Source organism: Sinocyclocheilus rhinocerous, unplaced genomic scaffold (genome assembly GCF_001515625.1).
Source record: "Sinocyclocheilus rhinocerous isolate Xijiao unplaced genomic scaffold, SAMN03320098_v1.1 scaffold2117, whole genome shotgun sequence".
Taxonomy (NCBI): Eukaryota; Metazoa; Chordata; class Actinopteri; order Cypriniformes; family Cyprinidae; genus Sinocyclocheilus; species Sinocyclocheilus rhinocerous.
In genome coordinates, this window is record NW_015626361.1 from 202,536 (window position 1) to 213,923 (window position 11,388).

At 36.8% G+C, this 11,388-nt stretch overlaps 1 long non-coding RNA gene across 1 annotated transcript in view; it reads right to left on the bottom strand.

Annotated features, from left to right (window-relative positions):
* Positions 1 to 8,665: 8,665 nt before the first annotated feature.
* LOC107711668 (uncharacterized) overlaps positions 8,666 to 11,388 on the bottom strand; it is a 7,487-nt gene continuing 4,764 nt past the window's right edge. Inside the window, exon 2 of the long non-coding RNA XR_001636721.1 lies at positions 8,666 to 10,345. This is a non-coding gene — a long non-coding RNA (uncharacterized LOC107711668). The remainder of the gene's footprint in view (positions 10,346 to 11,388) is intronic.

Consider the following 11,388-nt stretch of genomic DNA (forward strand, 5'->3'; position numbering starts at 1 on the left):
CGGACTAAGGTCTATAGTGCAAAAACAAAAACTAAATTTAGTCATCACAAACTCTCTTAAAAGTAATGCTCCAATTTCTTCTGGAGTAGACTGCCACTGGGATTTGACAATGTCCTTTACAATCAATTTAAATTGTGATGTCACAAAGTCCTCCTGAAATCAAATCAAGTGGGGAAAAATCCTTTATCTGTGTAATTATTTCCCAATCATCCTTCCTCACTATCTCAGTGCTTTCTATCATGTGGAGGATGTGAGGCTCACCTGTGGAGAGTAGCATGTAATCTGGACCGAAGCGCTACAGTGATTCTGGCTGAGAAATAGATATGCCTATCACATCGAATTAAATTTTCGAAGAGCTGGTCTGGACCTTGATGAAAAGAGAAGCTTCTCTACACCAGAAAACAGAAAGAGAGCGAGGGAGGTGGAGTATTGAAAAAGAACGAGGGAAAGAGACAAGGTATGAAGGACAAACGCAAAGCAATATTAACAGGCTAAACAACAACCTCACAGGTGTGAACCATTCTGCCTTATAAATGCTATTAGTAGTCTTTATCTGAGTCGACAGCACACTAAATGCAGGGATGCTCCCTCTGGAGTAATTGGGCGGATGAATGTCTTTGCTCAAGTGCACAGTGGTGATAGTGGATCTGTGTAACTCTCCAGTTCATAGGTCAGTGTCATCTTGGTTTAAAACCATGAGCTTGTGGGTGTCAAGGCTTTTTAAAAACCATTACACACTCTCAAAAATAAAGGTTCCAAAAGGGGGTTTCAAAGTGTTACAATATAAACCATTTTCATATTATGTGGGATCTTTTTAAAAAAAACAATTCAACGTATCCAAAATGTAAAAGAAAAAAAAAAAGCAATAGGGTATAATCCACTTTAACACTGCAATCCTGCAGATTGGAATGGAAAGGTTCCATGAATGTTAAAGGGGTCATATGATGCGATTTCAAGTTTTCCTTTCTCTTTGGAGTGTTACAAGCTGATTGTGCATAGATAAGATCCCTGACGTTGCAAAGACTAAAGTATAATGTAGACTGTGTAACACACGCACTATATTTAATTGCAGAACTATATTTAATTGATGATAAGTTTCTGTCAAACATAGGATTAATTACATGGCGGAGTTAATTTGTACAACAACCATTAGGCTTCTTCATGTGTTTAATGTTTGTCTTGTGTCATATATGTATTTATACTTATTATACATTTTGTTTTATATAGCTTACTTTTTACAAAATATTGAAATACAGTGAAAACCCGGAAGTGTCAAGGATGTGCCACTGAGCATAGTGGCTTGTGCCAATGGCTTCTGTGCATCAGACGCCATGTCACTGTTAATACCGCTACGGCTTTATTTTTAAGAGTGAGTCAACATGCCATACAAGACTGCTGCTTAAATGTATTTGCAAGATGCAAGCCAAAAAAGAAAAGAAAAGAAAATATATAATTTAATTTTTTTTTGAAAATATCTTAAACATTTGTCAGGAAAACTTTGTGTGGTTTCGTAAAATGTTATTTCTATTTAAATCAGCGTGTACCCATGTATTCTGCATAAACCAACACAGCTCGAGCCAGGACGACCAAGTTGAGAAGGGTCTGGCTCAGGCCCGGTACTAGGCTCGCTGGACTGGGGGGGCAATCAGAAATTGTGGTAGGGCAGCACTTTCTAGGGTAATATATTCATAGTTTACTTTTATTTACTCAATTTTCAGTCTTGCATTTTGTGTCTGTGTGAGTGCAGAAATGTTAAATATATGTTAAATATGTGTGTAGACAATATTAAGTGAATCAAGCGAATCACACCCACTGCTCCGGGTGTGTGCCTTTTGACCGAGTTGCGAGCAAATGACTCTACTGAACCGCTTCGTTTTAATGAGTCAGTGAAATAGATTCTCATCGAACACGTTCGTTAGTTAGCTCTTTGAATCTCGCGGTCAGTGAGCCGTTCGCGATTTCTGCACTGAATCGCGAATCATTTTTCTGAGGGGCCGTGTAGGCCATAATTATTGAAAAGCCTCTTACAAACACTAGTGAAACGAAAAACATTGATAAACCTTCAAAAGTGAAATTCATTCATAAGCATAAGTGAAATAAGTAAATATTTCAGTAGATGATGAGAGCTAATTTCACTTGAAACGGAAGCTGTGCATGCAGCAGATGCTTTAATAATAGGCTACTGTAGTCCTCTTGAGGAGCACGTCCAACATTGTTTAGCACATCCAACAAGTGTTTAATTTTGTAGGCTACTTTATTGTTTTCAATTTCTATTCAGCAGTTACCATTTAAAATTTGAATCCCATTGTTAAATAGGCTATATGGGATTTTTTTTCTCTAGCAATTAAAGACCAGGCAACGGTCAGTGTTAGCTTATACTGGTCTTCAAATCATTGTTATGTGCAGGGAAAAACACATGAACTCTAAATGTTCGTGCCGCGCTGTCAGTTCGGTGGCGCTAGAGAACATGTCCTCCCCGCGCTGTCGAGTCGCAGAGCCGCGCCGATGACGTCACCACGGCGTGAGCTCTGTAACATCGCACTGTTTTATCCCACTTTCGGAATTGTACTTGACGACGGTAAAATGTTATTTATATTACTAATAGCTAAGGGTTAATGGAAAACTTATGAAAATTAACCATGGTACACTCTAAAAAATGCTGGGTTGTTTCAACCCAACTTTGGGTCAAATATGGACTAACCCAACCGTTGGGTTAAATTTTTACATTCAATTTTTAACCCAAAAGTTGGGTTAGTCCATATTTGACCCAAAGTTGGGTTGAAACAACCCAGCATTTTTTAGAGTGTATGTATTTCCGCAATGGAAAATTAATGGATAATGTCCTGGCAGAAAATTATCAGTACATTTTATTCATTTTTTTCAGTATGTGCTACAGTTGCACAAATATCTTTAAATGTAAAATTTACCTAATGCCTTGATGAATGAATCCATAAAACATTTTTAATTCTAAGAGGACTAGGTATTGTAAATCATTAAGTGCTTTGCAGCTTTCCGGCCTATTCAAAGCAGGTAACACTACTATTTACATGTAGTAATGATAAGTCAAAGAAATGCAGTAACGTAATACTGGTCTTCAAATCATTGTTATGTGCAGGGAAAAACACATGAACTCTAAATGTTCGTGCCGCGCTGTCAGTTCGGTGGCGCTAGCGAACACGTCCTCCCCGCGCTGTCGAGTCAGTCGCAGAGCCGCGCCGATGACAGGTCACCACGGCGTGAGCTCTGTAACATCGCGCTGTTTTATCCCACTTTCGGAATTGTACTTGACGACGGTAAAATGTTGTTTATATTACTAATAGCTTCAGACAACTTACGACTAACCGCCATTGAAGTGTTTGTGAGACGCGCCAAATTAAACGGAAGTGTTGACACAGCTTCCGTTTCAAGTGAAATTAGCTCTCATCATCTCTCATCTGAAATCTTTACTTATTTCTCTTATGCTTATGAATGAATTTCACTACGGTTGATCTTTTCGTTTCACTCGTGTATGTAAGAGGTTTTTCAGTTATGCATATGAATTTATTTCACTAAGGTTGATCAATGTTTTCACTAGTGTAAGAGGTTTTTCAGTTATGCATATGAATTTATTTCACTAAGGATGATCAATGTTTTCACTAGTGTATGTAAGAGGTTTTTCAGTAATGCGTATGAATGAATTTCACTAAGGTTGATCAGTGTTATCACTAGTGTATTTAAGAGGTTTTCAGTAATGCATATGAATGAATTTCACTATGGTTTATCAATGTTTTTCGTTTCACTAGTGTTTGTAAGAGGCTTTTCAATAATTATGGCCTATACGGCCCCTCATATTTTTCACTTATGTTCGATTCGAAACCAACCGGAAACCATTACTGAGATGTAGCTACTGTGATGTAGCCTATATAGTTTAGTGTGTTAACTCACTAATGTGTCACTATAATGTGACAACGAGCAGGAGTGTAAATTTATTCTTAATACAACTTGGAAAAAGCACTAGTTTAACTTAAAATGTACCAGCAGCATGATTTGATCAAAAGAAGCAATGCTTATGAGTTATAAGTTGCTGTCATTTTATTATTTAAATGTTATTTTAAAAACAGTTCTTTTGAAGACATTGGTCTTTCCCATTCAATTATACTTACATAGAAAACAGCTGTCTGGCATCTTGCACCATGAGTGCCACATTTTTAAGATGCCATTTTACTCCATCTATTTTTTTTTTTCAAACAGCAGAGCATGTATATGAATGGTCCCTTTGAACATCCATAAGACCTTGTCTGCCCTCTGGGAACCCTTTTCTCTCTCCCGCGCTCTCTGTGCAGAAGAATCTTTGACTAGAGAGATTAATCTAAGATAGAGGAGCATAGAGTTTAATGTTTACACCCACCAAGCAGATTAATTAGAGGAATTGAGGAAGCACACAGTCAGGGACAAAATGTTCATTTATCATGAAGCGAAATGCAGCTTTCATCTCGAGCAGACGAGATGGAGAAAGAGAGAGGCACAGATGTTAATGCTCTACAGAGGAAGCCGACGTGGTGTTAATTGTAGCGAATCATTACAGGCTTCTCACCCTCTGAAAATTAACACCACTCGGACACAGAAAAATAACATCTATTTCTGACCGTTTGTAATTCACTTCTTCCTGTGAGAAAATTTGGCTTTTAGTACTTTGAAACATCCCACAACAGCCAGTTCTTGTGTCAATCTTTCAGCCGTACTCTTCACACTTTCAAAAACTAAATGACTACATGTCAGTGATCACACTCCAAGTCTACTAACTCTAAATGCTATATGAACAGCAATATGAAAAAAACTAACAAACACAATATTTCAATATATTGTTTGATTAATATGACCAGTTTTGTGTGTACATATAGGCTTATAAAGACCTCTGATGAATCAAATTACTACATTCCATGTGTAAATTCCCTGTTATTTTACCCTGGTTTTGATTATTAAAGCAGCATAAAGTAGAATCAGGACATGGAGCAAATTTATTAAACAAAAAAAGAAAGAAAATAAGAACAATGAAAATTTACTCACCTGTATGTTTTGACACTTTTTTTTTGTCCATGCAATGAGAAAACAGAATCAGAAATATCAGATCAGTGTTATTTTAGCCATAATTATAAACTATTATAGTATTAATTAATATTTTGAATGAGCTTTTACTTTTAGCTTTTAATTATCATTTTAATGTGCTTTTGTCATCGTTTTTTTTTTTGTAGCTTTTTTTCTAGCAGCATTCTCACAGCCCGACCCCAATTTGGAATAAACAAGGTTAAGTGGTATCTGTAATTATTTTTGATATTTTGATAATGACTGATTCTGACAGACTATTATGAGGTGATCAATGCATTAATGAAAATGCAAATGACAGCAAAAGCAATAGTATGTTCTTTCTCTTAATAGACAGGATTTGGAACGGTAGAAAGTTCTTACACACCAGCTGCTCATTGAGACCTGAAGCACAAGACACTATTCATCAACCTCCACGAGATGCCAGAAACACATAGAACTGAGCATCTCTCTCTCCTTCACACACAGACACACACACCTGTGTCCTGATGAATGCTCCTGATTTATTCTGCATGAACTGGGATCATTTGTTACTTGCGACACCCCTCCTCTCTCTCTTCCTTGCTTTGATAAAGCTGCCAGCTGCTCCAGTTATAAACACTCTTTTGATTTCTTGAATTCTGCTGGCCAAAACTGACTTCCGCCTTCATACAAAACTCGAAAAATTCTCGGTGAGAGCAAGAGAGACACGGGGTGCCCGAGCCGAGACTTGCCATGAGGCGATGGATTGAGAGACATACTATACTTTGAGCAAGAAAGATCCACTCTAAACTTGATTTATTGATCGATAGACTCCCTTTTTTTGAGCATTCAGGTGCTGTTACAGCAGGACAGATCGGTGGTAATACTGTTACTGCCATTAAATTCTCTAGGGAGATGTATTAGGCCTACGTCAGGTAGATAAACCCAAAAGGTGCAACAGTGTTATGTGACAAAAACGTCTGATATTTAGTATATCCACATATATGTGACCCTGGACCACAAAACCAGTCATAAGTGTCAACTTTTTCGAAATTGAGATTTATACATTATCTGAATAAATAAGCTTTCCATTGATGTATGGCTGGTTAGGATAGGACAATATGTGGCCGAGATACAACTATTTGAAAATCTGGAATGTGAGGGTGCAAAAAAAAAAAAAAAAATCTAAATATTGAGAAAATCGCCTTTAAAGCTGTCAAAATGAAGTTCTTAGCAATGCATATTACCAATCAAAAATTACGTTTTAATATATTTACGGTAGGAAATTTACAAAATATCTTCATGGAACATGATCTTTACTTAATATCCTAATGATTTTGGCATAAAAGAAAAATCGATAATTTTGACCCATACAATGTATTTTTGGCTATTGCTACAAATATACCCCAGCGACTTAAGAGTTTTGTGGTCCAGGGTCACATATATAAAAGAGAATCTTAAGATTGCATTTCAGAGTCTCATTGGTTTCAGTGAAGCATTGAGTTCATAAATAACACCATTCATCAGTTTCTGGCCTACAGGTCAAGACTTCACAGAATCGGTTTAATTTTACACCAGTAAATACAGACTCGATTCTCCATCTAAGTCAAACCTGTGACATTTAGACTTACTGCCATTTCTTTAATTGAATGTAACTTACCTAAGAACAAGGCCACGAATTCAAACTGCAGAGTTGATCTGATGTCCTCAGTGAAAAATGGTCTAAAAACAATCTCAGTTTACAGCGATCAAACAGCAGCATATTGAAAACACTGCCCTTTATTGCACACATTACAAAGCTCCTTCTAAATCATTAATTTTTTTGCCATGAATTAACAGGTCCTCTTCACACTTTTTCATACACAATATAAAAACTATATGAAGTGATAATTTCAAATAAATATTTAAAACCTTAATATATACAATATAGTATACAACGTATATTTGTAAATATGAGTATATATATATATATATATATATATAAACATTTATATTTATGTTATAATACATGTATATTTATAATTAAAATATATTCATTATAAATAATATTTAACAATTATATATAATAAAACCACCTTTGGAGGTTTTGGAAACAAAGGTGGTGGTGACAACTGTTTCGGGAAACCAGGAAAGCTTGAAATCTTTGCACAAACCTGAGTTCTGTGGGACATTTCAGCAACAAGGTCTCTTTAAAAATCCAAAGAAAACACTCTTGCTCTTAAGCATTTTATTCATTAGGTTTTACTGCGAACAATTCATTGAGAAAAGGGCTACAGCTCTCCACACATACGCTATTGGACCAAATGCTTTTATAAACCACAAACAATTTATGAATTATTAAAATAATTATTTAATGACTTGGATGCTGGTGATTGTGACCCGTTAGGAAACATTCTCTGAGGACATTTTCGCTTGAGAAACCTTCCCTTTATTAATATAATATTAAGGCTTTGTTCATTGCTCTTCAAAATGAAGATGAATACAACTTCAGTCAGTCAACATATAATGCATGTTTTCCATTCTGAAGCTCCACTCAGTGGGATAAAGACGGTCTAAAAAAAACCACACTTTTTATTTGTGCAGTTGCAATGCATTTCAAATTAGTGAAAAATTTAGGATTAGGACCAAAAAAAAAAATATATAAAAACATTAATACACAATGTGCTTGGGTTGTTTACAAAACATTTCCCCACAGAAAATATTGCATAAAAAGAAAAACAAATTTCACATCCTAAATATCTCATACAGTGAGGACACTGCCTTTAGTCTCCACGGTAACAACACCCAAGCAGTTCCTACAAGGGCAGACTAGTTTGTTAGTATTTTCGTCCACTTAAATGCTCTGAAATCAAGCAGCGCAGCCCTTGCAGACACCATCTCTCCAGGCCTCTGCAGGTCAAACGACCTTCAAAAACTCCACATGACCCACTACATATGAAGTCTGATGGCTGAATGAAGGAGCAGAGCTGAGATCAGATACACTAGAGAATTTTGGGCATGATGGACATTCATTTGCACTGACATACTAAAACAAAATACCTTCAATGGTGGCAGTAAATGCATCGATTCCTGAGGCTCACAAGGTTATTACTGGATTTTAAAAAGAAAAAGCAATGTTTAGAGCCTAATTAAGGAAAATAAATTTATTAATTGGACTAAATATTTCCAGTTATCGGGTTTTGTAACAGAAAAAGTTGTGCTTTAACTCTACAGAGATCTAACTCCCAGTTACATCCAGTTCTAGAGAGAGCAGCGGTTTTTCCAAAAAAAGCAAAACAAAAAGGAAACACCAGTAGCACCATTAAACTGCGTGAACAGTGAGGCAGACAAGGCATGGCAGCACACGCTTGGGTAGATTTCTACAGCGACAAAGATGAAAGTGCAGGAGCGGAGTGAAGGACGGACTGCCTCGTGCACATTTACCTGTTAGACTGCGTGGAAGTGTGTGTGTGTGTGTGAACTGTAAATGTGTATGGACCTCTGAAAAATGCATCTGTTTGAGTGTGTGTGTGTGAGAAACTGTGAGGGTGTTCACACACCAGATTTAATAGTGTTAGTCCGTGAACCAGACCAAGGTAGTAATTCATTAAACTGGTTAAAAAAAGAACACAACACAAAATAATATCAGCAAAGTTAGTAAAATTCTTACTAAGAATGTTTATTAAAATAAATGCCAAGGAGGTTAATAAGAAACAAAATAACAGCATACACCATAAAAACTAAATGCAAGCATGTAAAAATACCTATGACAAGAACTAATAAGTTGCTAATGAGTTAAACAAGCTAAAGAATCAGCAAGAAAACAAAATAACTGTAGGAAAAGGCAACGCTCCCAATGAGAGACAGATCTGAGTAAAGAGTGGGTTGAGAGGGAGGGCGGAGGAGGAGAGAGGACATGAAAAAAATAAAGGTGTAGTGGGTTTCATCAGAAAAAAAAAGACTTGTACATAGAAAATGAAGTTAGAAAAATACATTAGAAACCTGTAACAATGGCTGTAATTGACATTATTACACATGTAGTAGGCAGGCGGAAGAGAACAGATTTCTCCATACACCTGATAGACTAAACCCAACTTCAAAACATTAACAGCACGTAGTAACATGGCAGAGGGGATTCGTTTAATACTGTCCATTTCTCTGTAGTCGGTCTTTGCTCCTATCTAATATTGCATTTCATTATTTCAATATGTTTAAAAAAACATGTATTTAACACTGAGAAGAGGAAAAAAAAGACATTGACCTTTTTTTGTAACAAAAGTGAACAAGACTACATTAGAGACTGCCAGGGTTACAGGACACAAAGTTGAATGTAATCTTATTCAATGTGATGAACACCTCCGATTGTTTCAACGACTGAAAACTGCTCAGGGCGAATCGGATCTTTAGCGTGTGATTTGATACTCTGGCTCTTCTGTGACTGTTCGGGTTTGGCACTGATGTGGCAGCACATGAATATCCCAGTGACCTTCCTCTCAGTAATACTTTGAGTAAATGCTATATTTTCCCTATCCACCCATTACTTGCTTCTTTCAGATCAGTGCACAGTAAAGCTACATCTATCCTTTGTGAAACACCAAAAAGGCTTTCCCAAAGTAAGCGGAATACGTTTTCCCTCTTCCTTTCTTTCTTCCAGTCTTTTAAAACAAAAAGCAAAAACACTTCCTTGGCATAAAATAAGAGTATGTTTTGGCAAATATGATTGAAAGCTTCCAGTTTGCAAATCTTGAAACAAGAGGAGGTTTCAGGTGAAGTCCAATTCATTTGAAATCTCCCTTCTAAAACACCTGGCAGACTTCCACATCATGACTGGCAGTTCTTGACAAAAATCACAGTAACCAAATACATAGACAGCATTGCTGATTTTGTCCTCATAATATAAGAATAATAAAGAGAAAATAAACACTTTGTTCAAATGGGGATTAAAGGAAAAACAACAAGACTTCAACTCAATTTTGGGAAGACGAATCATGGCACATTGTTAGCTGGTCAAATGACTGCTATTCCTTTGCATAGAATAGATTCAGTGGCACAACACTGCAACAGCCTCGTGGTTTAACTCTTGGGGTGCTTCCTCTTCACAAACCCTCCCTCGCTCTGCGCTATCCTAGTTGGTGCTGGATATTATTGAACAAAGTAACACTCGGAAAAAGAAACGACCATCAGTAACTAAGGCACTTATCTCTCTAACTGTACTCTTCTCTTCTCACGTCATGCAGTTCCTCCAAAAGGTTTGACTATTTTGGTCTGTTTTTTCCCCCCCCTGGCCAATAGTATCCAAAGTCACGCAATATTTCTTTACCACCTTTCGCTGTACTATTCTACAAATGTTTTTATAGAAACAAAATAGGGAGAAGTAACAGAAAGAAATCAAAACAAGCTTTGTGCAGTCTGTCATTGTAGCCATGCTCTAAGTCAGCTGGACAGGCACACCCAGAATGTGTCAGCACAGTAAAACTCATCAACTGAAAAACACAGTCAGAGAAGGACAGGAAATACACAAGTTGGTGTGAGTGCAGATTTCTTTCCTTCTTTTTCTTTTGCTGATTTATAGTGACCGTTTAAATAGGTGTGGGGTAGCGTATAGACATAATCTGAATGCTGATGCCCCGTTTAGCGTTATGACTGATTAAACTAGGGTCACCAAGCTTTCTATTTCTTTCTCTCTCTCTTTTTTTTATTTATTTTGAGTATAAATGCATTTAAGGGCTGAATTAGCAGAAGACGCTTCTTTATTGCTTTTAAACTTCAGTGCAGATTTTCGGGTAACGCAACATCACTGTTAACATTCACCCAGTCATTTGAGATTTAAAAAGAAAAAGAAAGAAATAATAATAAAAAAAATTATAAAGAGTATCATCGTTGTTATCACTACACAACTTGTTGGTATGGAGGGTTGTTGTGTTTTGTGTTGGTTTATGTTAGGATCACTGCTCGGACAGGTGCCTCTCTCTCTGCGTCCACCAGGCTAGCAAAAGGCAATTACCAGTTAATCTGATCAGCAGGCAGGCTCGGGCGGCTCATCATTGGGTGAAGAGTTCAGAGTTCAGAGGTCATTTGTTAGTTGCCGGTGGCGGCTAGGTGGTTAGGAACAAAAAGGAAAACAACAAAAAGGAAAAAAGGTAGAAAAGATATTAGTTAGCAAGAAGAGACTGGAATGACATCATTTTAACAGCAAAATGAATGCAATCTTTGTTTAACCCCCTAATTCCATGGCCAAGAGACAAACACAGGCTAAACCTGGTTATGATCATGACACAATAACGTCATGATCAGTTCAATCAGAACGTTATTACATGTAATTAAAGCGCTAAAATGCCCCATGTTCCCACAAACAAAAGCAGAGAG